Source organism: Sturnira hondurensis, unplaced genomic scaffold (genome assembly GCF_014824575.4).
Source record: "Sturnira hondurensis isolate 20B ecotype Veracruz unplaced genomic scaffold, ASM1482457v3 Scaffold0015596, whole genome shotgun sequence".
NCBI classification, from domain to species: Eukaryota; Metazoa; Chordata; class Mammalia; order Chiroptera; family Phyllostomidae; genus Sturnira; species Sturnira hondurensis.
The window spans coordinates 15,558,624-15,584,316 of NW_028088227.1; the positions used below are offsets into that span (position 1 = coordinate 15,558,624).

The 25,693-nt window shown below is 36.9% G+C and overlaps 1 protein-coding gene across 2 annotated transcripts in view; it reads right to left on the reverse strand.

The window, feature by feature from the left end:
* HS3ST5 (heparan sulfate-glucosamine 3-sulfotransferase 5) overlaps window positions 1-25,693 on the reverse strand; it is a 265,680-nt gene that overhangs the window by 131,514 nt on the left and 108,473 nt on the right. For both annotated transcript variants that reach the window (XM_037065078.1, XM_037065077.1), the window contains exon 2: window positions 24,312-24,503. The gene's annotated coding sequence lies outside the window, so the exon portion shown is untranslated. The remainder of the gene's footprint in view (window positions 1-24,311; window positions 24,504-25,693) is intronic.

Here is a 25,693-nt window from a genome sequence, read left to right on the forward strand (position 1 = left end):
TGAAAACTGAGGAAAAATCCAATGTTCTGTTGCATTTGCTGGAGGCTTTGGAGAATGGTCAGGTTCTTGGACAACTCCTTGATAAATTATGACAATCATGAATTTTAGGTTATGAGTGGTAAGTTTTAACATATCAATAACTTGCTATAGATAATTATCTCCCAAAATACTTTTCGAAGGGACATTAGGCAAATGATATCTCTTCATTGTGGGTTCTGGCTGCACCCCTAGGCAATTATTACCATTCCTCCCTCCTCAGCACTAATTGCCAGTGGCATAGTTAAACTTTCATGATCGCCAAAAAGAGGAAGGCCAAAGCTGCCTCCTGGGAAGAGGATGGTGCTGAGAATCCTATGCTCACGAGAACTGAAGAAGGGGTCAGTCCCGGCGCCATCTGCATCCTACCAGGAGAGCCTGTCCTCTCGGACTGCTGCGCTGACTGTAAATCTGAGCAGTCTGTAAGACAAGCTACAGATAGCTTCACATGGTAGGAAATAAGCAGTGTGGCTTCTTTTACTTATTCAGGGACACCAGATGAAGTTTTTAAAATGGACATATCATTGATGTATTATTAGTTTCAGGTGTACATCACAGTGATTCAATATTTACATATATACATTAGAAAAGATCCTCAGAATAAATCTAGTTACTGTCTGTCACCATACAATATTATTACAATATTATTGACTATATACACTATGCTGTATGATTCATCCCTATGACTTACTTATTTTAAAACTGGAAGTTTGTACCCCTCAATGCCCCTCACCTATTTCACCTTTTCCCCAACCCTTCTCCTCTCTGATAACCACCAGCTTATTTCCTGTATCTATGAGTTTGTCTTTTGTTTTGTTTGTTTGTTTTAGATTCCACATATAAGAGGTATCTGTATTTCTGTTTGACTTATTTTACTTAGCAAAATACCCACTTGGTCAATTCATGTTGTTGCAAATGGCAAGATTTAATTCCTTTTAATGGCATACCAATATTCTGTTGTATATATGTACAATATCTTCTTTACCCATTTCCCTACAAAGTTAAATACAAATGGGTATTTATCTATCGATGGACACTTAGATTTCTTCCATAGCATGGCTGTTGTAAATAATACTGCAATGAACTTGGGAGTAGAGCTATGTCTTCAAATACTGTTTTCATTTTCTTTGGATAAATACCCCAAAGTAGAATTGCTGGATTATCTGGTAGTTCTAATTTTAACCTTTTTTGAGGAAACTCCATTGTGTGGGGGGGGCTCCGCCCAAAGGGCACCCCCAGCCACCGTGGATGAGAATAAGTCTATCAAGACATGGTCTGCTTGGGGAGGAAAGGTAGCCGATCTCTCAAAGGAGAAGGGCCAGGAGCCTTTTCCTCAATGGGCTTTTATTGGGTTCATTTCGCACAGGAAACACAGGTAAAAGCTCATCAATCATTGTCAGGTGGTAAGGATTAAACCAATCGATAACATGCAAAGAAGTACTAGGACTTATTCTGAGTCAGGGTCTGTTAGCTAAAGGGCTACAAAACTTTGGGAAACAAACTCATTTCCTGCTTGGACCCTTATAATTTAATTAAGGGCATTCTTAGCAAAGCAGTTTTCATAGGATTTTACATATTCTTTCTTAGGCCTGATCACCCGGGGAACGTGCCCTTTGCAGCACAGGGCTGCACCACCCTCTGTCACTATTTCAGGCTTAAGTTGGGCAGTGGTAGTTAGGCAGCCAAGAGGTTAGGAAACTTCTCTCAGACAGAATGAGGACTCAGGCTATGTCAAAGCTGAGGGGTGAGGGTCCATCACCTTCTTTTTCTATAGCCCCCCAAGTCCTTCCCTGGGGCCTTCATATGATCGTGCCTGTCTTAGGTCATTCCCCCTTGGGAATCTTACCTGTCATTGGCTAACTGATCAAGCACTGGGGGCCAGGGAGGGTGAAGAAAAAGGGGCAGAAGCAGTGCTCTGCCAGGGAGATAAGCTTTGTCTTCTTAGTGGCTTATGGTCGGAAGGTGGTTCACTCAGCCTTAGCCCTGGGGGGTTACAGCTCCTGAAACCAGGCAGGGCGGTTCCCAACACTCCATGATATTTTCCCTAGTGGCCGCACCATTTTACATTCCTACCAATGGCGTATGAAGGCTCCCTTTTTCCCACATCCTCTTCAACACTTCTTATTTTCTGTCTGAGAATAGCCATTCTGATGGGTATGAAGTAAACTCTCAAGGTTTTGATTTGGATTTCCCTGATGATTAATAACATTGAGCATCTTTTCATTTACCTGTTGGCCACCAGGTGACTTTCTGGTGTTTTTAGCTTTGCAAAGGGGATAATAATGCCTGTTTTAACTACTTTACGTGATTTTATACAAAGTACTTTATAAATTATACATTTTTATGCAGAAATATACTATTAATTTTATTAGTTTTTGAAGATTAGAGACTTCCTTGGATTAAGTGTTTAATTCTCAAATACAGTGGTTACAGAGCTTCTCTATAAGCTCAATGAATTTTCCTGGGCAACGAATTCAATGGATCTAGGTAAAGGCAAACAGGAAAGATGGGGTTAAAAATCACAAGTGATCTCAACAGTTACTGGAATATAAATGCCAGACTTTATTCAGTTACAGTAAATTGGAATTGTGGGTAAGGGAGTCATGTGGGCTATACAGATTTTCAGAATCATTTCATTATTGCCAAATTGGAATATGTGTAATGTTCTTTTTTACATTCTGTATTTTCAATGAGAGAATTCAATTAAGTTTTATTAAACATGCTAAAGTTTGGCACTGGTTTTGCCTTGAAAATTTTTATATAGTTTAAATCTTTTAAAAATGTGTATTCCTAGTTTGCTTGCTTATTACTAAAATAAGTCTATTATCTCTCTTATAATATTCTTTTTAAAAACACCTTCTCTATACATAATTCTAAAGATTTTTCTCTAACTCAATTTTCTCCAATTTAAGCTCCCTTTCCCCCCATTTTTTGTTCCTGTATTCTCTCAGCTTTTCCATTGAGTATTGTCTGTCTTTTCACTGACTCACTAGTGGTCCTAGAATAAATAATTTGGTATTCAAATTCTGGATGCTCATTTTAATAAAAAAGAATGTTGTTAAGCAGAAGAGGAAAATTATTTGTTCCTGTTCCAAATTTACTTTGAAATCTTTTATAGTAGAAATTGGCATACAAATTTGAATTTAAGTTCATTGGATATATCAATTGAAGACTATAACTTCAAATAATTATTGGATATCAGGAAGAAAAAGGAAAAGAAATGGCAGAAGCGGGAGAAGAAAAGGATGGAGAGAAAATATGAATGACTGTGTGTGCTGGCGAGTAGTGACATAAAGTTCAAATTATTTCTCCTTTCAGAGTAATTCTCAAGAAATAACATAAAGGGAACTTTCAACATATCTTTAAAATCCATGAAACCTATCTTTCTAATAGAATTTTGACATCAGGTTGTTCATTGTCTGTAATTTTTCTGTCAAAAACCAAGGCAGAAAAATTTATATAAAAGTTTAGGAGGTAGAGGGATTGAACAACAAGGAAAAAGGACTCATGGATGTGGACAACAGTGTGGTGATTGCTGGGGGGAGGTGGGTATAAGGAGACTAGATGGTAATGGGAAAAAATACAAAAACAATTTAAAAAATCTAAATCTTGAATTGTAGATAGACCAGATGTAATGAAATGGAAAGGTTGCTAAAACACTTAGATAAAATATTCATTACTAGTAGTAATTATAAACTGAAATTAGAAATAAGAGTTTCATAGGATCAGAAGTAATTTTGCAACTCCATTCATCTGTGTGTCTGTCTAGGTGTCACCCACATTTCCATTGCATAATTTGAAAGCAAAAGCCTGTTATAGTCTTGGACCTCAGGTAAATAAGCAAACAAAAAGTGCTTCTAAAAATCTGTGATCATAATTTACGTCTTAAAGGATTTTAGCTTATTTTAGCCATTGTAGCAGCAGCTTTGGTTTCTGAGAAAATGATGGACAAGAAAACCATTAGCACTTCTCCAGCTTAAGCAGTGGCCATGTAAACACAAACTAATATGCCAAGAACTGACTTAGTAGGAGTGTTTCAGTTGCTTATGGTAAAAGTTAAACTGATACTTCATTACATTTCTAAAAAGCAAATGGACGCTCCGATGTATTTTTAAGAACATGAACTGTAATTGTTAAGTTCTGGGCAACTTTGGTGGTATTCAGATTAGGTTTAGAAGGAACTGAGAACTGTGGCCTTTCGGAGAGACCATGCACTCAGACCAACTACATTCAGGTAGACGCCCTCAGCACTTGCAATAAGACATAACAGCCCTTTGCCAACTCACGGACAAGTTTCTACCTGCTGAGCATCTCAGCCACAGTTATTATAAAATTCTTACTTAAATTGAGAGAAGGTGTACATCCCTGTGTCTTCTACCCCTTTCTCCTTTCTCTGCTCTCTGTCTACGCCCCATATGTCCATGGCAGCCTGCAGATACTGAAGACAGTGTTCAGTCCTCCACTATATCTTATCTCCTTCTGGCTGACTATTCTCATCTTCTTCAGGCTGCTCCGCAGCCCTTCACAGTCCTGGGTGCTCTACTCTGAACACACATCACCTGTGTTCCAGTTAGAGCGCAGCTTTCAAACCATAATGTGACATTTCAGGCCTGGGAATGGGTGTGCTCAACCCAGACTGAGAGAGGCCACCATTCTCTTCGCTTTGGACATGTTATTACACACTGAGCCTAAGCTCTTATCAGCATTTTTTGGCAATTACATCTCTAACTCATACTGAACGAGTAATTAAATGGATGCCTAGAATCTTTCATGTGTGTTTCTTTCAAATTCCTCCCAATACACTTTTTTTTGGACTGGAGGATGGGACTTTACATTTATTCCCATTTTTTTTAATTCCCCAGATTTGGCCCAGTGTTATAGCCAGTATAGGTCTTTCCGGGTCTTGATTCTAGCTTCTATTATATGAGTTATTCATGCTCTCTGCAAATTTGATTTTAAGGATGGCATTGATTCTTAAGACTCATTCTAGAAGCCTCTTGATAATAATAAAATTGAAGATAGAGTTATAAAAGCATTTTATATGATGACTATACAAATATTCCTTTCTATTAACTTGAGGAGTTTTTTATGAGTCTCATGAATATATTTTCTAATATTATGCCATATTCCATTAAAATAAAGATGTCTTCTAAGGCAAGTATTTAGCTTTATATATGTCAGGAGAAAATGTATTAAAAATCAGCTTTCATCCCTGGAATACACAAAAGGACCAAAAATTGTTTCTATTTATGACACTAAATTGGTGCAGAAACAACTGGCATAAAAGACAAAGCTAGAAAAATAAAATAAAGTTCAAGATAGATTCTGAATGTTCAGAGGCTTTGGAATTGTTGAAAGATCATGTAAGGTGATTGCTGCTGGCTAAAACATAGTGAATGAAAAAAATACCCTTGAGTAACATGTGTATATTTTATGTGTTCCACGTTGGTTTGCAGCCTAAAGGGAAATAAGACACATATTGTCACACTTGGGAGTGATTTTGTGAGAACTGGCAACCAGAATGTGATGTTTCAGGCACGGTTTTTAACTTCTCTTCCTAATCCCAGATCAAAGAGGTTTGTGTTAATGGAGTCCCAGTTTGCTACCTGGAAAGTTGTTCCTCATAACCCGGCTCTTTAGTGGGCATCAACTGGTAGAAGCATAGTTAGTAGGAATCAGATTGGCAATTAATTGGAGTTAGATTTACAGTTGTTAGTAGGAGTGTCCCTTCCGGGAGACACAGAGATTCTTCTACTGAGGGTAGGCTTGGACTTCTGCAAATTTGTAGTCATGGTGCATATTCCAAACTCCTGATATGTTTTCTCTATAGGGAGCTCCTGCCATGGGATTAGAACATACAGAGATACATGGTAACATTGATGTTTTATCCCTCTTTTCTCACTTCCTGCTCTGGAGTGGTGAGCCCCCCTCTAAGTTATCATTCCTCCTTCTGGACCCTAAAATCATGATGCCGACATCCATATTGTGTAAGTCCTGGTGAGAAAACAAAATGGCAGTGGCGGTTTATCATTTCCTATTAACAAGGACATCAACTGGATCCTACATGCATTTACACATAGAGAATTTTTAATATTTATATTTTAATAGTCTTCTAATTAACTTAGACATATTAATTTTGCAATCCTGTCAAAGAAATGTCCTTTGATTTTTATCTTTAGCCAAACATTTACACAATAGCAGCTAGCTCTAAGTGTATTGCCTTGTGTATGTAACACCTTTAACCTTCCCAATGCTTTAGGTTAGTATAGCCTTCATGCTAGTTAATATGTCTATCCTTTCAGCCTTTCTCCAAGGTATTTGTTCTCTAGCCTGCAAATTTCAAGTTTTTTTTTTACAGCTTTCTCCCTTTTCTTAATATCTTTTCAATTCGGGATATTTTCTCTATGTACCTGTCCCCAGATATCTCATTATAAGACACAAGACCAGTTTTAAAGTACGTACAGTCTCTTGGAGAACAAGTGGAAACACATACCGGATTATGTTGCTGCATAGGAGAGACAGGTCAAACCCCTTGCTTCACATTCAAAATCTATCACAAGTTTATCGCTACAACCTCTCAACTCATCTCTGCCCCGACTCACAATGTCAGTTCAAATGGTGAACTCAAGCAAATCAAATTTCTTGCTATCTTCTTCCATGTTCCCTGCAACTTCCTGATTTTTTGGTCTGTAGACTAAATCCCAAGTCCTTCCTCCTGGGCTACAATGCTCTTCACTTTACTCATACTGCTTTTCTTCCCAGAAGTGTCCTCTCTTTTTCCAGTTTAATGCTTTCACTCACTCTGTTTTCTCATGCTGGAAACATCCTTTCTCTTTTCCTTGGATGTCCAGCTGCCCCTTTATGAAGATTTAGCTTATCTCATCAGCTAGAAGCTTTGTCCTTTTCAGGACATCTAAATGTACTATCTGCACCTTTCCTATGGGGTTTATCACTTTTTAAACTTTTCATTTGAAATTAATTTAAGCTTATAGCAAAGTTGCAGAGTTCCCATTATACCCTTTAATCAGATACTCCTAATGTTAATCCTACACAACCATAGCACAGTTATCAACATGAAGGAATTAACGTTGGTACAATACTTATAGCCACACTCTGGAATTTATCTGGATTACACCAGTTTCTCCGCTAATGTACTTTTTCTGGTCTCGGATGCAAAGCAGGATCTCACATCACAATGAGTTGTCATGTCTCCTCCAAATTGTGACGTTTCCTCAGTTTTTACTCATCTTTCATGCCCATAAAATCTTTTTTGCCTCGTAATATCTTTACATTTCTACATATATTTCCTCACTTTAAGTTTTCTGAAAGATTTTCCATCTGGATGTTTTTATTCCCAATTGTGTCCTGCACATGATAGGAGCTCAATAATTACTATTTAACTACATGTCAGAAATAATTATCTACATAATTAAGTACTGAGCTGTGTGCTAGAGTAACTTTAAGTTGTTACAAAATGTAGAGAGCAAGTCTGTGAAACTATAAGATGGGAAACTTCTTTGCAGATTCTATACAGGAGCCCAGTTCCTCTAGGCTCCTGGACCAGGAATCACTGAAGCTCCCAACCTGCAAGGTAATGGTGGCACGTGGGCACTTGGTGGCCAGCAGAAAGGGCAGATACAGCATCCAGCATGACTTGCTGGATCTCCTGACTGTAGACTTCATTAGTCCTGGGGCAGGGCTGAGTCCCCAACACTTGCACAAACCGCTGAGCTAGAATAATTACTTCCTATCTTTCTTATAGCTTGGTTTCTGTCCTGTAGCTTTCTGTTAGGAAACGCAGGTCAGAGAGCTCCAGTCTGGGATACTGAGCCCTGGCTGGTTCCTCTTCTGTTTCTTTTTATAAGTGACTGATAAGTGTGTCTGATGCCTCAAACCATGATGCCCAAATTCACCTACCCTGATAGCCCCAGTTGCCTGTATTGCCCCATTACCATGACTTGTCTGGCTCTACTGAGACCCACCCCTCCTCCCAGAAGCCAGAAGAACCCTCAGCTGACAGGTGCATGCCTCTTTTGTGCTGTTTTACCCACTGGTTGTCTTCCTTAGTCACAGAGGCTTCGTTCTCTTTCCCACCAGCCCCTACTGCTAACTCCTAGCCTAGTGCAGAATCCCACACCCCTTGGGATTCAGCTGTCCTGTTATTTTGCTTTGTTACTAATCTCAAATTGCTATGATATCTGCATAAGTCTATAGTTTCTCACTACTGTTGCAATCTGTGCCTCTCCTGGCCTACTGATGACTTCTCTCATCTTTGGGGGCCACACAAGTTTTGTTTTATTTTGAAGGGACTCCAATTACTGGTATCTGAAGGAGGGCACTCTTTGATTTCAGTTTCACATTGCGTCAGATTCAGATTTTTCACAGAGACTCAGAAACATCACCTGACAGGTTCAAGAGAAATTGAACTGATGTCTGTTGGGTTTTAACTGGAGCACTGCTGAATAATTTTTCATTTTCTTTGGGAGGCCTTACCACAAAGAGAAAACATGCCTAGTAGGTCCCACAGAGGTGTTTTGACATTAGGCTTAATAAAGCATGAAGAACACATTAATAAATAATGTTCTGCTAGGATAACAAATAAAGCTGAATGCACTGGCAGGACCCTGGAGTAAATCAAATCATGCATGCAGCCAAACGATTTGTTAACTTGCAGCAGTCTCTTCAAAATGCCTGGCAAAGCCCAATGCAACAATGCACAAATAAAAGCAGCATATTATAAATGCACCTTCGGTTATGACACAGACTGTCAATTTTTTTCACACTCTGTGGGCCCACAATAGTAAATAAACCTTCATTGATGCTGATCAGAAAGCATTCCAATGATACATTTAATCTTTGCTAGAGGAAGGATTCTACTCGTCAACATGTCTACAGGACCGTAAATAGTTACAGCTTCTCATTTCATATCCTTTGTCTCACAGATGGTTGACAAAAGGGAACTAGGAAATGAGCAAATGTTTTCAGGCAAGATAATCTACCCAGCCAAATGATTTTTGATCAAATTTATAGTCTGACCCAGAAAACTTTCAGGAGTGTCCAGAAACAAAAAACAGAATTATCCTCCCTTTTTCAAAAAAATGAAGTGCAGAGTTCCTAAAGCACCCTTTCCTTGGTTTCAAAGGTGGCCTGGTTTCAGCCAGAGCAAGACTCATGGCTGCTGAGAGTGGTGCAGAGTGGGCGAGAAGCTTGGACTCTCAGGCAGTTGTATTTCCCTTTTGGCTTGTGGTGCTGAAGGCAGCTGCTACTTCAACAAAGCTCTTTTCATGACAAACCTGATGGACAGCTGTCAAGTGTCAGTTAAGCTTGACTCATTCCAGCGGGTCAACAATCTGGAGGGACAGTCTCCTGCCCCACACTATTCTGTTGGCCCACATTCTCCACTCATGAATAGCTTTAGCTGGAAAGCCAAATACCGTGCAATACAGTGCAAACATTTCCAAGCACTATTTTGATGCAACAACTTGTTGGGTGGATTAAATTTCAACTCAAAGGTTTTGCCAACCATGCGCATATGCCCAAATTTTCACATCTTGCCAGACCTTTTATGTAGTTATGATGACAAAGCCATTAGGTTGCCATTTAAATCCTGTTCCAGCTGCAGATTTAAAGCTACTGTTATTCCAAGAATGAAAGTATTCATTCGAGGACTTCCGCCAAGATGGAGGCTTAGATGAAAACACTGTGCCTTCTCCCACAACCAAGTTTGAATACAACAATGATTTAGTAAAGAAAGACACAGCCAAAGAACAGAAAATTGAACTATACGAAGTCCGACAACAACCAACCATTCAACCAGACGGGTAAGAGGGGCGGAGCCAGCAGTGGAACAGGGTCAGGCAGGAAGGATCCCTGACCCCAGGTGCCCAGGCAGCCATGGACAAAACTCAGGTGTGGGGTAGCATCAGGCAAACCCAGTGAGGGTGCAAGGTGGCAGGCTGACCATGATCACACATTCGCACGCAGATAATCCAGCAGAAGAGTGAGCAGTGAGACAGACCACGCAGGCCCCAGTGGTGGGAAGTAGCAGAGAGGACCACCATTGCCCCTTTTTGACCCCGCCCCCACATACAGTGTCACAACCCAGCGACTGAGTTGCCCCACCCTGGTGAACACCTAGGGCTCTGCTCCTCATACATAACAGGCATGAACAGTCCAAAATATGGCTCAAGAAGAACTCAAAGCCCCATAGCCGATAACTCTAAGCGACCAAGAAATAGCCAACCTATCAGATGCACAGTTCAAAATACTGGTGATCGGGATGCTCACAGAACTGGCTGATTTTAGTCACAAATTAGAGGAACATATGAAGGCTAAACTAATTGAAATGAAGGGAAATGCACAGGAAGCCAGTAGTGATGGAAAGGAAACTGGGACTCAAATCAAGGGAGTGGACCAGAAGGAAGGAAGAAATGATCGAACAGAAAAACGTGAAGTAACAAGAATTCAAAAAAATGAGGAGAGGCTTAGGAACCTCCAGGACATCTTTAAACGTTCCAATATCCAAATTATAGGGGTACTAGAAGGGAAAAAGAAACAGCCATGAGTGGAAAACTTATTTGAACAAATAACAAAGGAGAACTTCCCCAGTCTGGCAAAGGAAATAGGCTTCCAGGAAATCCAGGAAGCTCAGAGAGTCCTAAAGAAGTTGGACCCAAGAGGGAACACACCAAGGCACATCATAATTACATTAGCCAAGATTAAAATGAAGGAGAGAATCCTAGAAGCAGCAAGAGATAAGGGGACAGTCATCTACAAAGGAGTTCCCATCAGACTGTCAGCGGATTTCTCAAAAGAGACCTTACAGGCAAGAAGAGGCTGGAAGAAGTATTCCAAGTCATGAAATCCAAAGACCTACAGCCAAGATTGCTTTATCCAGCAAAGCTTTTATTTAGAATGGAAGGGCAGATAAAGTGCTTCTCAGATAAGGTCAAATTCAAGGAGTTCATCATCACCAAGCCCTCATTATATGAAATGTTAAAGGGACTTATCTAAGAAAAAGAAGATAAAAAATATGAACAGTGAAAGGACAGCTAGATCGGGAGTGGAACCATAGAAATGAAGAACACATGGAGGGTTAGAAACAGGGCAGTGGGAGGAAGAGAAGGGGGAGAAGGTACAGAAACTAAGTAGCATAGACAGTAGGTAGAAAATAGACAGGGGGGAGGGCAAGAATAGTAGGGGAAATATAGAATCTAAAGAACTTGAGACATGTGGTAATAAACTAAAGGGAGGGAATGTTGGGGGAGAGGGTGTGCAGGGTGGAGGGCAATGAAGGAGGGGGAATAGAACAACTGTAATGGTATAATCAATAAAAAAAATATATATAGAAAGTATTCATTCGAATAAGATTGTTTTCTATCTTACAATTTCTATATGCTCATGTATAAGCTGTATGTAGTTATATAATTATATAAAGTTATGTATTTAAGTTTCTTTGTGATTAAGTTAATGGAGACACTGAAAATGAAAGAAATGAGAAAACAATAGGGTTCATAGTGGTGCAGGACAAGGTTTCATTTTTGAGAAAACAAGAGAGACCATGTGGAAAGTAGAAGCACTGATAGTCTATCTCTATTAAACCGTATTAAGTACTTTACATGAATTATGTACTTTAATTCTAAGAACCCTATGTTGGTGACATTATCATTTGAATTGTAGATATAAAGAAATGAAGATGGTGTGTTGAGGGTGCCCAAGGTCACACAGGTGATAAGTAGCAGAAACAGGGATTTGAATTTAGGTAAGCTAATTCCAGAGTTCACCTTTTCAGTTACTCTTGTATATGATCAGGAAATCCAGTCAAGGATGGTTGTGCCACAGATATGGAAAAAAAGGGGCCTTCCTTTTCTTCTACATTAAAATTTGTTTAGGATTAACCTAAATACCCAAATAACTTTCTTCTATAATTCTAATAGCTGTAAAGCTACATACATTTTTAAAATACTTTGCTTCCCATAGTGATGGGTCTCAATGCCAATGTGTAAAACAAACTAAAAGAATATTTTCATTTTGTTATCTGAAGAACTAAGCGGTTTTTGTTTCAAGGACAAATGTTAACATTTACACCACATATATTGGGATACATAATTTTCTTCAGAAACTAAACAAAACCCAAATGTTCAACTTCAGCGCTGAACATTTTGTTTCTTTTTTAATAAAGATTTTATTTATCTATTTCTTTTAGAGACAGGGAAGGGAGGGAGAAAGAGAGGGAGAAAAACACTGATGTGAGAAACGTCGACTGGTGAGAAACACTGACTGGTTGCCTCTTGTACTTACTCCCACCAGGGACCGAACTCACAGCTAGGCATATGCCCTGACAGGGAATCCAACCTTTTGGTTTTCAGGACAACAGCCAACCAACTGAGCCACGTTGGTCAGGGCTCAACTTTTTTTTCTTTTTGATAGAAGGAATGGCTAGTAAGCCTTCATTAATATAAAGTTTTGAAGGAAAGATGTTATTTCTTGAGAAGTTAGACATAAACGGTGATTTAGACAGCATACCATGAGGAAATGGGCAAAGCAATGCCTTGATTAGGCCTCGTGTTAGAGTGTATTGTTTGATCCCTACTAAGATTCAAACACCTCACTTTCTTCTGTCCAGAGTTCAAATCGTTAGGAAGCACACTCTGTTGTCAAAATGTGAATACAACTTTATTTGAACTTTTTTTGCTTAACTTTCTGAACTTACAAGAATGCACTGAAATTAGTTACATATGTAATATACAAAGAGAATGTATAATGCCCATGATCATCCATGTAAAGATTTATTATTAACTATTCTGTTATCTTACTGTCTATGCCTCAGTGCTTTATTTCTCCAAATAGATTAAAAGCCTATTGCAGGAGGAAACTGCATTTAGCATTTCTGTATTATCCTTAGAGTGGTCAGTAGAAAGTTTCCAAAACAATCCTACTTTTTACAGTGAGTGATTTACTATGTAATTCTAAACTGTAGAGAAAAATGTGTAAATGCAAATAGACATAATAAATGTGGTTCCCCAAGGCACTATTTCTAGCTTATAAATATTTGGGTATAGAAGTATCTGATACTGTCTGTCAAACTGTACTTCCGATCACATTACTTTTATTCTTACCAATTTACGCAGTGTATGAAAAGATAATGAAAGGTGAAGGTCAGTTCAGTTTTACTCAGCCCAAGAGGCAAACTAAGACTCTCTTGGTCCACATAGGTTTATACAGAAGGGAAGTTTGGCTCATTAATTCCCTTGGTTACCAAAGAACAATTTATTTGTGAGGTGATTAAAAATGAAAAAAAATTCCTCTGGGCAAGGAATATGCAAAAATATGTTGCTGCCTTATAAATCATGTAAATATTCATGGGAGGAGGGAGAGGAAAAGAAAGGGGATAAAAATTTCCAAGGACATCATTAAGGGCTTTAGACAAAAATGAATTCAATCAATCAAAAATAAGTATAAAACCAGTTATTTTGAGTTTTTTCCCCATTGGTAATTTAAAAATATTAGATTTTTATTTTTAAAGATCTTATTTTTTGTTATTGTTAAAAATATTATAAAGTGCCTGATGCAAGAATGCTGATAATTAGCCATCAGATAAATAAACATAAGGTATAATTTTAAAATATAATTTTCAGTTAGAAGACTGAAAATTATAGAAGACTTTAATTGTATTGTGTTACAGATATTGAAACAGAAGAACCAATTTTAAGCTTCTTAGTCTTACAGGATTTACAGGTGCACAGTAACAGAAGTAAAAACTGAGTGAGTTATTTATTTTCTTGCTTCATTCATTGTCAGACAAAACCATCAAAACCTTGATAAGTTCACAAAGTGTTCATTCAGTCTTCTGGACCCTGAGTATTTACAGGTGTTTTCCGTAACAAACCTCATCAATCATTTAGAGCCATGTACCTAATATTATACATACTTTTAAATTTACTTAAAATTTAAGTTATATTAGTTTAATAAATGAGATGCCTGGAAATACACATGAAAATTCTATTCTGTGCAATGAGAAACCCCAGTTTTATCATTATATGAAACTCCGGATCTATCCTTCATTTCAGGCAAACTTCGAATCCACTTACAAGAACCAAATATACAATATTTTAAGGTGTATTATAAGGCTTTAAGTAAAAACTGTCTTAGAAAATGAATCAATATTGCTTTGTTTATTTATTTATTTTTGCTTACAAGACTCCCTAGGCTTAGCAGATAGTCTTTTGCATTTTTCTCTGTGTTTCAATGTATTGCCTCTCTGCTCTATTATATCTGCTGAAATTATTTTCCAGTGAGTTGCTTAATTTTGCCTTGGGAGGGTTCAAAGAGATCTCACATGACTCTGTACCATTTCCTAAAGACACCAAGGAACACAGGGCTCAGATGTTACTGAAGCTGTTTTATAAACTCAGCACTTTACTATTCATATTTTTTCCTTCCACAATTCTTAAAAAAATACTTTGCTATATATACTGATTAATAGGTTAAATATTTTGTGGCTAAATCAATAATTTCACTTTTTTTCAAAGAAAAAAAACCTCAAAAGATCACTCTCATTTTTTCTTTAAAGTCATTTCTGGTAATGTTGAAGAAGTTACCAAATAAGTGAGCCATTCTGGTATTTAGGCACACTCGCTAATTGGATTGCTTGGTGCAATACAAAGGAATGCTCAGCTCTTCTTAATTAAACAAACAAACAAACAAACAAAACATTTTAATTATGATCAATGGAAAATCTCAGGTAGAGTGATATACCAGAAACATGGATTGGTGAGTTTAAAGAATGGGTTCCTGTCCTAATTTTACTACTGATTGGCTTCCTGGACCTGTATATACCATCTACCTGCACAAATTACTCTCTTTGGGACTCAGTTTTCATACCTGTAAAACAAAGGCAGTAGACTAGAATTTCTGGGATCACTTCCAGCACAAACAGGCTGTGATTCTGTGTTATTGGTAGTTAGAGATGTATATAGTTATTAACATGAAAATAATTCTCAAAGTGATGTGACAAAATGAACTAAATTAGAAATGACAATAGGTTATTATTTTTAAGACTATATACTCAAATTTAGGGTTCAGTCCTCATTTTTCTGAGAATTAAATAAGAATTAAATAAGAATGTTATCTAAGGGATCCATAACTAGATATTTTCAAAATTCAGGTTAGTTCTAAAAGTTAATGTATTCTTACCCAACTTTTTTGAACTAATTTGGCATTGCTTAATATCACTGTCAAAAATATGGTTGTAGTGATGCTGTAATCATTTAAAATGATAAATTGTAAACCATCAGGAAAAACATAAATAAATTTAAATCTAATATAAATTTAACTCTTCATTGTTCACCTCTCTGGAAATTCCACGGCAGTACCGGAGAGCACTTGTCCTTAGACTGTGCATAACACAACCAGGCACAGGACTCTGAAGCTAACAGTCAGGAAACACACGCCGTAGATTGCTTTAATTTGGGGGAAATCTAAGGTCAGTATCTCAAGTATTAATGTCAATGAGTGGAGGCTTATTAGTAAAAACAGGAAATCTGTGCAACAGTCATTTCATAATGACCCCATTCTGCCAGTCTGACCCACATATTCTGATTTTAAGACAACCCGGCTGAACATAAAAACAAAACAAAATAAAACAAAACATCTGCTGGATAAGCTGGTACAAACGGCACCATATCTTATCCCACCCTCTGCTTCCTACACATTGTCCCCTCCTTGTCTAATCTAATCTAATTTTCTTGGTTTCATACCTTATGATACTACATAATTCACTAACTTGTGAGTATTATTTATCACCTGCATGTCCCAAAAGAATGCCATGTTTTGTTCACTGATGCATCTAAAGTCCTTGAACAGCCTGGCACTTGGTGTTACTAACTACACACTTGTTGAGTAAATAAAGAAATGAAGTTTGCAGTGGATTATCATGTGTCTGGGTGTGGGTTTGATTCTCAGCTGAAATCATAATTCTATGCGTTCAAAACAAACATCAAGCTGGTATAGTTCGTAAAGTTCATATTGGGCCTGTTGGGGCATTTACTTCCTCCATTACAAAAATCAAATCAATCATTAAATTTGGTGCAATGAAAACACGGTTGCCATGGCAGTTGCTTTTGTGCCCTCCCCCTGAACAAGTAGCTAGCAGCTGATGGAAGACTGGAGTGGATCGCCTAAGTGTGAGCGTGGAGACAGAACAACCCGTGGTTGTAAAATATTGGATCTGACCTTATCTATTCAATTTCTACCAACTTGGTGAAACTTCTATCTAGAATTTTCTTATTCAAAGGGTAAGACCAGTATCTTAGTGACCTACACATAATAACATGTGCTTATATCATTTCGTTTGTATCTATACAGATGATTATTATTCTAATAGCAGCAGACGAAAATGATATTGAGCAATCTACGTTTTCAAACAAAGTAAGGGAATTTTGTCCTACATGCTTGAGGCCTAGTAGAGAGAAAGAAATTAAAATGAAGGAGATTTATGTGAACCAGAAAAACTGTGCTATTCAGGAAAAAATTGCTACTATAAAGTATAATAGCTCCATTTAAATGTGTTTGCTGAAATAATATATCATAAAGGCCAATGTATTCAACTTGAATTTTTGAATATTTTTATCCCTTTATTTTAATAAGAGTGTCACGTACTGGCATGACACTTCTTCCCAATTTTAGGTCAGAAAAAATAGGCTTTTTCCCCTCATAATTGTTATGCTCTACAAAGTTTCCCATCATAAACCTCTTTGCATTTATTATAAATAGGCATTACATTAGAAAAGCAATTTGACTCGATTCCATTTAACCTGGGAGGCTAAGCAGCTTTGCATGAGTTAATGGAATGGGACTATGTTGGTCGGATGTGTTAACCTGGAACTGAAGTTTTACCCAGTTGTTTCCTACTGAACTTAGGGTTCTGCAAAACGAAGGCAGGAAACCTGCTGTGAGGAGGATAGGAAAATTATCATTATCTGCATCTCTAAATTGAGCGGGAATTTTTGCTCAGCAGAAACCTCTTGACTGCAAAAACTCTGAAATTATACCCTGCCATTAAGGATACCTGTCAGCATGAGGTGCTGTGCGTTTCTGAGTGAGGTGGCAGGGCCGATGATTAATCAATCCCATTACTGTTGAGGGCTCAAAAGAATTATTTCCCAAAATAACTTAAATTGCTTTGTTGTTTTAAAAAAATTACATACTCATAATGACAATATAGAAAAGCTCAGGAAAATGGTTAAAAGTCATCTGAGCACCTTTCCAGACAACTGTCTCCACGTGGAGGCCCAGAGATATGCACGTGCGATTTTGTATGAATAGGATCATGTGGTAAGTGCAATCTTTAAGGTGTTTGGAAACTTCTAATTCTAAAATGAAACAAGATGGTTTGCATGCACACATTTTATACACACACATAGATAGGGCTGAGTTTTTATATTTCATTGGCTTACAGCCATTATGTTATCTTAGGGGAGATTAAAAACTGATAATGCTTATATGTATATTATAAATTTTAATAAGTGTGTTTTATTCAGCACACACTGCATTACATTTGTGGATATGAGGAAATGTCAAAGAAAGTATTTAGACCCTGCCATCTAATATGAGTACCCTAAAAAGAATACTATTGGGATGGGGGAATTGAACCTTCAGCAATACTTCACATCAAATGAGTTTAATACATTTATTTACAGTCTACTGGAGCTGCTTTCTTTAAAAAACAAACTTATAACCCTTTTTTGTTGATTAAAAATTGTCATTAATCAAATACTTAATATTTGGTTAATGAGTAGTTTTAATTATCATTAAAATAGAATTTCTTTTGAAAATAAAAACAATAGAAGTGTTTTGCTTTATAATATCGAAGATGACTTTCTAGACTCAGGACAGCATGTAAAATATGGACTATTGGCAATTCTTGGGATGTTTTTAGAAGTTAGTCTGCTCAACAAACACCTATGGTAGCTCTTAAAGGTATTATTTCTTCATGATTGTATGCCTTTATCACGTATAATGCCCATGAAGCATTCACTCTAAGGTTTCTCTTGTCTTAGTTAATGCTTTTTGGCCCTCATGTTCATCCTTTATGATATTAAGATTCTATGGTAGCCCCCTGTATTCTCAGCTTTACCGCCTTCAGTTTTAGTCACCTACAGTCAGCCTTGGTCCAAAAACATTAGATGGAAAATTCAAGAAATAAGCACTTCATGAGTTTTACATGGGGCCTGGCCCTGAGCAGTGTAGCGAAATCTTGAGCGGTCCCACTCCGTCCCTCCGTCCCGCACATCCACAGTGGATGTGCCGCCTGCCCCTAGCCCCTTCGTAGCTATCTCAGTTAGATGGCAGAGGGGGCTCATTCACATAACTTTTATTACAGCGAGTTGTTATGACTGTTCTATTTTACTATTAATTATAGCTGTTACTATCTTACTGTGCCTGATTAATAAATTAAACTTTATGGTAAGCATGTGTGAATAGAAATCATTTATTTCTAGGGGTCAGTACTATCTGTGGTTTTAGGCATCTATTGGGTATTTTCAGTGTATCACCCCCCAGGTAATGGGGGGCTGCTGTAAGTCTTAATTTCTTTAGGTTGCATTTGTCTAGTATACCTTTGCCTACCCTTTCATTTTCAACTTTTTTGTTCTAAAATTTTTAAAGATTTTATTTATTTATTTTTAGAGAGGGGGGAAGGGAAGGAGAAATAGAGGGAGAGTAACATCAGTGTGTGGTTGCCTCTCGCACACCCCCTACTGGAGGCCTGGCCCACAACCCAGGCATGTGCCCTGATGGGGAATCAAACTGGTGACCCTTTGGTTTGCAGGCCAGCACTCAATCTACTGAGCTACACCAGCCAAGGCTCATTTTCAAGTTTTTGAATTATTGTTTTGGGTTTCTGCAATGTGATCCAACCTGAAAATGTTTTCTTTTAAAGAAACATGGATTTATTTATGTTTACTAATATGAAAGAATGAGAGGTATTTTGTCATAATATTTTAAGTTTTCTGGAAAAGGTTTTGAAATAGCCATTATATGGCTGTTTGCCTTGCTTAATATTTGTATATAGTTTTTAAGAATATTTACCAGAGGATTGCAGTTCGATTCCCAGTCAGGGCACATGTCTGGGTTGCAGGCCGGTTCCCTGCAGGCCAACTCCCAGCAGGGGATGCACGAAAAGCAACCATACATTGATGTTTCTCTCCCTCTCTCCTTCCCCTCTAAAAGATAAATAAATAAATAAAATCTTTTAAAAAAAGAATATTTAACAGGATGTGCATTTTCTTTTAATTTCTAAATTATAACTTCATATAATAACCTTGAACTTTATAATTTTGGAATATTTATCCTTATTATATGTGATAGAAAAATAGGTATATGTTTTCTTCTTCCTCCCCCCACCCATTTTTTTCCACTTAATGTTAGGCAATATGTGACCTTTCTTAGTATCCTTGTTTTCTACTTTTAAATACGCTTATACTTTTATGATTTGATTTAATTGGTTTAAAGGATATACACTGATTCCTAGATACTGAGAATAAAGCAACCAGCTAATTTCGTATGGCCACTAACTTCTTTCTTTTGTGTCTGCCTACTTTTTTTAGCTACTTCAATGCTACAGGATATTATACTTTTATTCTCTATTCTGTCACCTTGATCTACATTTTTTTTTTAGATTCAGCTTGAGTTAAATACATTCAATACTCACAATTACTGGTAGTTCTTTTGTGGTAGTTTCTACAGTCACCCCTTGGTTTGATGGAGTTTGTTCCTTAATAGTTGCCTCAAGAAGGGCTTGTAAAAATATCATTTCCTGAATTCCTGGATATTCAGAATATTTGTCTCAAGCTTTTATACCTTGAAACAAAGTTTGGCTGGTCATAAAACCCTTTGCGTCTGCTTTCTTCCCTGTAATGATAGTGAATTAATGATCTAATAATTCTTTGTTGGATATCTCAAATTTTTACTAGGAGGCTTTTTTAAAAAAAAGTTTTGCCAAAGTTGATCTACTTGAAAACTTCTAACAGAGCATAGTCTCTTCTATATAAAACCCTCCAAATATTCCTCTTCTCCAGGATAAAAGGAACAAGTCATTGAAGAAAAGTTCTTAAGGTCAAATAGCTTCAAAGTACCTTTTAGTAGACTTAATGATTTTTTTATTCCATTAGTTCATGTCATTGCATCTTTCCTGCCCTCCCTGTGCTTTCCTCATAGTACTCGTTTAAAGCAAGTCAGAATTGTGTCAGAGCTGGGAGGGCCCACTGTGATCATCCGGTCCAAAGGCCTTTTTTAGACTGAGGAAACTGATGCCTAGGGAGAGGTAAAGAGATCTTCCCAAGGCCATGCCAGTAACAGGAAGTTGAGTCTGACCTTGAACCCCAGTGAGTCCCAGGCAAGAATTCTTCCTACTTCAAAAATAGTCCTCCAAAAATATAATGATCTTCTGCATGTGTGTGTGGTGAAAACATTTAAAATCTACTCTCTTAATTATGTGAAGTGATGAATGTGTTAACTAGTCTTTCCGTGGTAACAATTTTGTAATACACACATGTATCAAATCATCACCTTGTATACCTTAAACATACATAAAGTTACATGTCCATTATATTGCACTAAAGCTGGGGAAATACAATAATCAAAAATGCTTCATTGCTCTGGAAAGAACTCAGTGTATGCCCTGTTACTTAGCAGAATTTACCTACCGTCTGCTTGATAAGTATTATTTCATGTTTTCTTTCAGATATTTAAGGAATGACACACACAGGAAAGCTCTGTCAGGGAACTTTTGGTGGGTTTTTTGTTCATTTACATAAATTGTGACTTTCATTTTCTGCTTCTTGAAACTGGGATACTTCAGATAAATACAGAGTTAGTCTTCCTACCCCAAACTCCCTAAACCATCATTTTGAAATCAAATCACACAGCTTATGCTTAAAACATAAGGGCCAGATTCTATCTTCAAATATACCACCCACTCTCTAACAGCAGAATTTGGCCCTAAAAACCCATTAACAAATATTGTCACTAAACTAAACAGCTAATTACTTTGGATTCAGACAGAATGAACAGAAATCATAGGCCGACCGCAGCTGGTAGTGATAATGGCAAGACTAACCGTATGTTGCACTGGAGATTTAAAGAACAGACATATTAATACAAATGTAACCAAACATACAAAATTGGCCTCCAAATGGAGATAACTGTTATATTTAGAAAAGTCTTGAAAGCACATTGGTATTATCCAATACAAGAAAGGAAGACTATTTCTAATCAGTGCTTAATATAGAGTGAAACTTGAGAAATTCATTCTGTTGCAATATTCCACAAATGAATTACATCTAAAAATCATTTGGATCTAATAGGCAGAACTACTCTCATAGTCAATCAGTGTAATACTATAAGATGAAAGGGCTTGCTTTAAGGCTATTTTAAATAACTGGTAGCAGAACTATCTGATAGTTCTATAAAAGTGAATTAACCAGATAACTGAATATTTTCCAAGCCCTTAAAAATAGATTAAAATTCTATTAATACATATTTTAGAAACGGTTTTACAGACCCTGAACAGTAATAAAAATCAACCATAATTTCATCAATTAAGCATAATTATTAATAATATTTTAGTATCTATCACTTTAGTTTTTCTTCCTATGCATCATCTATAGCTTTTTAAATAAAAAGGGGCCATACTCATAGTATGGTTTTACAACTTGTTTTCACTTAGAGCATAATGAACATTCCCCCACATTAGTAATTATATGTTTACTGCATACATTTTAATGACTTCTCAACTTCTTAAATTGAGAATAATAAACACATTTTAATCTTTTAGGATATCTCACAAGTATTATAATACTCTTTTACAATAACACTACATTCCCCAGACATATTTAAGTCTCCTTTCTCCTTTACCGAATGGTCCCAGATGAGTCTACTGTTCATAAAGTATAACTTACTTTTAGCTCTAATTCCCCTCAATGTCAGATGTCCATACAAAGCTGACCCAGCCTGAAATACACCTAAACTTCTTGTTTTCATTTCTTGATTAATGACATGGAAGATAATCTACAGATGACTAAAATAATTAATAATTTTAAATCCAATTATATTTATAAGGACTCAAGTTTTTTTTTCCCTTCATTGCTTCAACTTTCATCTTGGAGGCAAAGTTCTTATTATCTCCCTTCCCCGGGAAATCGTTACTGGAAAATGCCGAGTTTCTCCTTGTTAGCGTGGCACGCCTGACCAGTTCACGTTTGCTGCTCTTTGTGTCGAGCTTCCACATGGAGACTTTGGAAGAGACACAAGAGGACCAGCCTAGAGGATCTCAGAGGGTCCCCTTTCTGCTCTAAAACTTTATGCCTCTATGACTCTATAAAGTTTCTGTAATTTATTCTTTTGTTGTATATTTTACTCCCTGAGTGTAAAGGCTGCCTCACGAAGGTTCCCTGAAACCACACTGTGAGTTTTCTTTAGGGAGCCGCAATTTAAGATAAATACACCAATGATCATGAACGTGACTCACTCGAGGAACCAGTTCCAGTCTTTCCACCTGTCCCTCTGTAAAGCGAGAAAAACGAAAAAGGAAAAGCCAAAAAGACAGAGCCAAGCAGGAGTTTCTATGTTATGCTTTTCTGAAATTGAGATAATACAGATCTGTACTAACTTACATCTAATTTGGAGACTTAATTGACTCAAAAACTTGTGTCCTACATACCTGAGGATTTTACAATCTTATGTACTGTATATTTTAGGGTTTTATCATCAGATGTGGCAATATTACTATTAAGAATAATTCTGACACCAAATGCACATGAAAATTTATTATTACAGTTAATCCAATTATACAAATTTCAAATTTTGATTACTTGAAGAAGTGCTACCTCATTAAATATGGATATGACTATATTCATGTCTTTGTGTAATACCAACAGCTAATATGTATACCTACTTGGCATTGTAAGAAAACACTTCTTTTTGATTAAAGGTTTATTTTTACCTTTTGATATTTTATGGACAACACATTCTATAAAATATGAACAAGTACACACAAAGACTGATAGGAGAGAAGAAATGTCCATCAGCTTGAAATACAATCTGAGGAGTTTAATTAAAAACCTTATTTTTTACTGTAAAAACTTTACACATTGTACTTGTAAGGAATCATCACAATTTAAGATCTGAACATGTCTCTATTAATTGCTTCTTTTACTGGAATTATAAAAGCAAACACTTTTATAAAGTTAAAACTGCAAATAATAAAAATGAAGTTGCTAAATGAGATATAGAAACCAGAAATACAAAAAAGTGATAGTAAATATACATGTAACCTGTTGTAAATATATCATATGACTTATACATTTTTATTTGTAAAGGAAAGAATAGCTAATGATGTATCAAGCTGATCTGTTCCTTTGGAATCTCAGGTTGAGTTTTAAAAATAAAGAGAAAAAATCCCCTAAAAAAATGTATAAATGCTTAGCCAACCTTGGTAAAAGCTCATTATTTTCACTGTGCAGTTACTTCTTGGAAATAGATCAATAACCATAACATCTGCATAAATTACAACGCTACACAGAACAGAGCCAGCTGAAGAGAGCAGTGACAGGTCTGTCACTCTGAAAGAGAAGTAGGGACACCTGAGAATGAGCTCAAGATACTGAATCTTTCAAAGGAGTGTTACAGACAATTAAGAATTCAATTAGAAGGGGTCAAAAAGAAAGCACTGATTTACTGCCTCTGTGCTAAAATCATCCCTTTCTTATCTATTCTTGTGACTGAGGAAACAACATAAAACTCATTTTAATATAAGTCATTGTTTCTCAAAACCTCGAGACCCATCCATCAGGATCACTTTGGGGTGGGTAACTGCAAAAACGAAGATTGATGGGCCACAGCCCAGACCTAGTGAATCTCTCTGTGAAATATGTTCAGGAATCAGCGTTTTAAGGGCCTCCTCTTAACCCCATGTCACTCTTACACACATTTGAATTGTAGGACCAAAATGCTATGTCATACTATTGTCCGTAAAACTGATGATCAGTTATCCAGCTCACCATTGTGCCTTGACTGTATATACATATAAATGGCACACACCCACTTTTAAACTTTGTATTTTATTTCCCTTTTTGTTGTGAAACTGCACAGAGCTAGCTCTTATATTCTATCACTGCTTTTACTTTTATATTATTAAATTATATTAAATATTCACTTTCGATGTCAGTAAGAGTTAAACAAAAACATGAGTTATGTTACTTCCAAACTTCACTTACCTCCAAATCCTTATGCTTATTCAGAAAGGTCTGAACATATACGAGGGAAACTTTCAAGAAGAATATGTGAAGTAGATTCTCCGTTTAATTTCCAAGTGCTCTAAGACTGGACCAGGAGACTCCGTAGGTGGATACCAGAAACACCATTGAGCAGGGAAGACGACTCTGAAGCCTCTGGGTGCTTGATTATATCTGAACAGAACAGAAAAACAAGTAATTGGTTACCTGAAATTCACAGAGAATTGTTATGGAGAAGGTTATTTTCAGCAAACGAGCAGTGTTACTAAATTTAAAGTTGGCCTGATTTGCTGCTCCCTGACTTAGCAGTTGTCATTTAAAATTTCATGTCATCGTGCAGTCAGAATTGCATGATGCTGTTGCCTGCAGAGGATTCTGGTTGGATTCATGTTGCTTTAATTGACTATTTTTTCCCAAACATTGCATCAAGCGGTACAATGACTAATTTTATTTTTGATGTGCAGGTGCTACATTTTGGTGCTGAATTTCTAAGTCAAGGTTGATGAGGTCTCTTGGAAATACATCCTTACCTGAGACTCTATCACACCCTGTAAAAGATAAAATACAGTACTTTTACTAAATCCCCATGGAGCCATTTGCTACTTTTGCTATATTTTCTTTCACATGAGTAATACTTGCCAAGATAATTAAACATAAATAAAAATATTATCCTTTCTAGACAATATGTCTTCCCTACTCAGAGAAACCAAAGTTCTAACATCTTACTGAAAAAGTTAATCAGACATTATTAATGACGAGTGGAAAAAGAATAAAACATCTATTTGTAAAATTCATATTCAGTGATGTAAATATTCTCCTAAATGGTAGAGAAATCAACATATACAGATTAACACACAGTCAGACATGAAAGGAGTATCATGCACATACATGCTCTGAGTATGAGGAAGGGCCCCCCAAAAAACATGGAATTTATGTATAAAAAACTGTATTTATTCTCATATGTTTAAAGTTCAGTCACTTTCAAAGCACTCTCCATTTATGCAATACACCTATCAAGATGTCTTTTCCACTGTTCAAAACAGTTTTTGAACTCGCCAATTTTGATGCCTTTTAGTGCTTCTGCCATCTTTTGTTTCACCTCTTCCACACTGGAAAAATGTTTCCCTTTGAGAACTTTTTTATCCAGGAAAACAAAAGTTGCTTGTGTGAGAGATAGAGTGAATAGGGAGGGTGGGGCGTGGGGGTCATGCTGTTTTTGGTCAAAAACTGCTCAACACTCGGTGTGGTGTGGACAGGTGGGCTTGTAAATTACTCATCATGAAATGGGCAAACGCACTCAAAGAGTCTTAAAAAAATTCACTGAAGCCAAACCCCACCATTCACAACAATTCCAGCTGATGAAT